The following is a 5,104-nucleotide window of genomic DNA, read 5'->3' on the forward strand; positions in this document are numbered from 1 at the left end:
TTAATACCTATCTGTGGTCTTTTGAAAATGCTCAGAACAGGGATTGGCACTATTAGGAAGTGTGGCCATATTGGACTGGGCATGGCCTTTTTATGGAAAGTGTGTCACTGTAGGGGTGAACTTTTTGACCCTCCTCCTACACACATGGAAACCAGTCTTCTTTATTTTGACTTTGGAATAAGTTGTAGAATTCTAAGCTCTTCCATTGCCGTGACTACCTGAATGCTGCCATGCTTCCTGCCTTTATGATAATGGACCTGTAAGGTAGCCCCAAATAAGCATTGTCCTTTAAAAGAGTCTACCTGGTAATGGTGCCTCTTTACAGCAATGGAAACCCTGACTTAGACAGAAGTTGGCCCCAGGAATGGGGTATTTTGTGGTAGGCCTGAATATGCTTTTGTTTGGATTTGGGGACTTTGAACTCCTAAGGCAGTAGAATGCTTTAAGTAGAGCTTAATGGACTATCCTAATAGGAATATGAAAGACTTTCCTGTTAAGAGTGATTGGAACTGTAGAAGTGTGGCTCTAGAGGTTTCACAGAAGAATTCGGGTACATGGCCCAGCGGGTAGTTTAGTGATATTTTGAAGAATGTGGCTGCCTTGTCCAAAGTGTTTGCTTGAGGCTAAGGTACAGAGAATCAGATTAATTGCTTTGACAAAGGAGGCGTAAACACAATCTGCTTTAGACTCTGTGCTGTGATTTAGTCTCATAAAGAGAGTTTGGATGAATCACAGGAAGGTTATCAAGGAGAACTTTAAGTAGTAAAGGGCACCAGGATGTCCAGTGGACATGAATCCTGCGCAAGGCGATAAACAAAAGAACGCTGACTTCTAAGCAAGATTCCATCCAGCTAAGCTAATCGGTTTCGTGTTTGCATTTGAACAAGGGACAGTTGTATCATATTAGGCACTAAACCCTGGCTATTGTTTTTGTTTGAACTATTAATCTAGAGTGACTACGATTGAGAAATGAAGGTCATACCTGTGATCCAGATCACGAGGCTGAAAGACACATGCTTTTCATACTGATCTTGAGGAATAATGGCCATGAAGAGTTTTGGCCCAGGCATGGTGGTATACATCTTTAATTCCAGGAGACAGGGACAAGCAAATCTTTCAATTCAAGGCCAGCCTGGGACAGACAAAATTCTACATAAAGAAAAACTTAAGTCCAAGTATGATGGTATCTGCCTTTGAACGCAGAATTCAGGAGACCCATGCAGATCTCTGACTTCAAGGTCAACCTACATAGCAAAATGTCAGCCAGCCAAGCTTAAACAGTGAAGGAGTTGGAAAACAGAAAGCTTATATATAATAATGTAGTAGAAATAGTTGGGTTTATTCCAAGTCTAGCAAGCAGCAGAACTCAGTAGGTTCAGCCATGTAGCTCTGGCTTTAGGATTAAAAAAAATAAAAGAAAATACTGGGAAAATTGATGATGGTTAGCTGGAATTAAGAAATTATTTGGTGATTAAAAAGAGAGCAGGATTACTGAAGGGATATCTTGGAATTGTTTCCTGAAAGCACAAAGAAACTGACACTGAGATAGCCAAGATTGTACTTTCTGCAGCAGCTGGATTTGATAATGTGTATGAATCAACCAGGTTAAACTGGTTTTGAAGGTATGAGAGGTTCATGGAAATCAACTGAGGCTTGGAATTATGAGCGAGACCAGAGAAAGCCACTGGCGAAGGTACAGCCTTGTTTATAATTGAAGACCCAGGACTGAAGAGGTCATGCGAAGAAGTTGAGGTTTGGCACACACACACACAAAGAATCTATGAGATACTATTGTAGTATCTAGTAAAGTCTCGTTGCAGCAGAAACTCTCAGTGTATTGGATATTCTAGTACCATAGAATGATCACCCAGAACAGCGGCAGCAGTGAAGTGGAGTTCCCCAGAGCCTAGAGCTCTACAGATGTAAAGCTGTGACGCAAGCCTGTTGGAGCATCTTAGAAGAGCATATGTGGATCCCAGAAATTGGAACAAGAAGCTGTAACACTGAGTTTCCTTTGAGAAAAGATGTTTGAGATGTCACAGCCATGGTATATATTCTGAGGAAAGCTGCTAACTGTGGAAAACTACATTGAATTGTGATGCAGTCAACAAAGCATAAAGGAACTGGTCATTAGACATGGGGATACTGAGTTTGGAGTTTGCCTAGCTGGTTTTTGACCTTGTTTTGGGCCAGCATTTTCTCACAATGGAATTTTGGAATGGTATTGTATATCTTATGATAGAGAAGTTATATGATATGCTTTTTTATTTATTTCAATTTTATAAGTGATTACAGTTAAGTGGTTGGGTGAATCTTAGAAGAAACTTTTAACTTTAGACTTTTAACATTGTTGGGACTTTTGAAGTTGGACTAAATGTATTTTACCTTATGTATGACTAGGTTTGGCCCCCACAGTCTTACGTGTTTGCACAAGCCTATGCGGGACAAAGAGTGGAAAGTGGTGGTTTGTATATGCTTGGCCCAGGGAATGGCACTATTAAGATATGTGGCCTTTTTGGAGTAGACCTGACCTTTTATTTTTTTTTTCTTTTTTTTTGGAGCTGGGGACCGAACCCAGGGCCTTGCACTTGCTAGGCAAGTGCTCTTCCACTGTGCTAAATCCCCAACCCCAGACCTGCCCTTTTTCAAGAAAGTGTGTCACTGTGGGGGTGGTATTTGAGACTCTTCCTAGCCATGGGCGAGCCAATTTTCTCCTATTTGCCTTTGGAGCAAGATGTAGAAGTGTCTACTCTTCCAGTGCCATGCCTTCCTGGATGCTGCCTTGCTTCCTGCCATGGTGATAGCAGAGTGAAACTGAACCTTTAAGCTAGCCCCAGTTAAATCCTATCTTTCTGAGAGTTTCCTTTGTCTTATCCCTGTATAGTATGGAAACTCTAACTAAGATACTATATACGCACATGGTGATGAAAGCCTTGCAGATCTGATTATGAGATAAAAAGGGATGAATGAACAGAGTAGATCCATTCCAATAACATGGCCACTTTCAAGGTGAGAACATTTCCTGCAGAGAAAAGTTTTCCAAGTGTGAAGACTGATGCAGGACCTGGAAGGACTGCAGATGATGGTGAAGAGCTGACTCAGTAGTTAAGTGTGCCAGCTGCTCTTCCAGGGGGCCAGTTTAAGTTCCCCAAATCCATATATCAGTTGTATATAGGAGGGCTACTGGTTTCTTTGAGTTAATTTTGTATCCAGCCAGTTTGCTGAATATAGTTATCAGCTGTAGGAATTCTGCGATAGACTTTGGGTGTTTTATCTACCTTCATATCCTCAACAAATAACAATATTTTGACTTCTTCTTTTCTGATTTGTATCTCCTTATTCTCTTTTAGCTGTCTTACTGTTCTGAGTAGAACTCCAAGTATTTTACTGAATAGATATGGAGAAAGTTTACATCATTATTTTGCCCTGATTTTAGTGGAATTGCTTTAAGTTTCTGTCCATTAAGCTCGATTTTGGCTATTGGCTTGGTGTATTTTGCCTTAACTACGTTAAAGTATATACATTTTATCTCTGATTTCTCTAATACTTTTTTTTTTCGGAGCTGGGGACCGAACCCAGGGCCTTGCTCTTGCTAGGCAAGAGCTCTACCACTGAGCTAAATCCCCAACCCCTTCTCTAATACTTTAAACATTAAGGTATGCACATTTTATCTCTGATTTCTCTAATATTTTTAACATTAAGTGGTGTTATTTTTGTCAAAGACTTTTGTGAACATCTAATGAAATCATCATGAGATAATTTTTTTCCTTTTAGATTGTCTATCTGGTGGATTACATTGTTGATTTTTTTTTAATTGAACCATCCCTGCATTCCTGGGGCAAAGCATAGTTGATCATAATAGATATTTTTGACCTGTTCCTGAATTCTGTTTGTAAGTATTTTATTGAGTATTTTTGCATCCCTGTTCATAAGAGAAAGTCTGCTAGAATTGTACACTAAAATCATCTGGCCATAGGCTCTGCGGGAAGGGAAGATTTGGATACATTTTAAATTATGTCTTCTATTTCTTTAATGGATTTTTATATATTTTACCTAATTTTCATTTAAAGTGGTAAGTTGTCTCTGTCTAGAAAAATCATACATTTCATTAAGATATTTTCAAATTTGTGGGATATAGGCTTTTAAAATGAGATCAAACGATTCTTTGAATTTCCTCAGTGTCCGTTCTTATGCTTTCTTTTTTATTTCTGATTTGTTTATTTGAATAATCTTTCTGTCTTTTGATTTGTTATACTAAGGGTTGGTCTAGCCTGTCAATTTTTCTCAAAGAGCCAGCCCTTGGTTTCGTTGATTCTTTTATTGCTTTCTTTGTCTGTAATTGATTGATTTCAGGCCTGATTTTGATGGCTTCCTGTCTACTACTCTCCTCCTCCTCTTCCTCCTCCTCCTCCTCTTCCTCCTTCTCCTGCTCGACCTCTTCCTCCTGCTCCTCCTCCTTCTTCTTCTCTTTCACCTTCTTCTCTTCCTCCTCATTCTTCTCTAGAGATTTCAGATGTAATTTTAAAATACAACTTTCTAATTTCTTTATAAAAGTACTTAGTGCTATAAACTTTCCTCTTGACACTGCTATCATTGTGTCCCATGTATCTTGGTATGCTTTGCCTTCATTTTCATTGAACCATGGAATCACTTATCTCCTATGTCTTGTTGGATATGGGTGGCCATCTTGTGTTGGAGTTGTGTCCGCGCTTGCATGCTCATTTATTTCATCAGTGCCCAAGTTGTCACATTTCTCAGTGCAGTTGTTTCATAGTTCAAACTCTAATTCTAAATACTAGTATACTATATAAAAATAAATCATTTTCCACACTTGGTCTTTAATAATGAAAACATAACAATGATTTGAAAGTACTTATGAAAGCGCCACACAATCAATTACAAATATGAATTACCACTTTAAATAAATGATATGAATATAAGAACATGTTTTATTGCATATGAATTCATTTACACTTAAGTTTTCATTTCACCAAAAGTTATCTACTAATAATGTTTACATACCATCTTATTTACCAGAATTATATTTTGTTAATTAAAGTACTATGTGTAAGTCATAAAAATACTTAAATTCCCTTGTTAGTAA

At 38.3% G+C, this 5,104-nt stretch overlaps 1 long non-coding RNA gene across 1 annotated transcript; it reads left to right on the forward strand.

The window, feature by feature from the left end:
- The first annotated feature begins 225 nt into the window (after positions 1-225).
- On the forward strand, positions 226-2,250 carry LOC134480948 (uncharacterized). The gene is made up of 2 exons (XR_010055991.1): positions 226-379; positions 952-2,250. It is a non-coding gene; the product is annotated as an uncharacterized LOC134480948 (long non-coding RNA).
- Positions 2,251-5,104: the final 2,854 nt, after the last annotated feature.

The sequence above is a fragment of the Rattus norvegicus genome, chromosome 11 (assembly GCF_036323735.1).
Source record: "Rattus norvegicus strain BN/NHsdMcwi chromosome 11, GRCr8, whole genome shotgun sequence".
Classification (NCBI taxonomy): domain Eukaryota; kingdom Metazoa; phylum Chordata; class Mammalia; order Rodentia; family Muridae; genus Rattus; species Rattus norvegicus.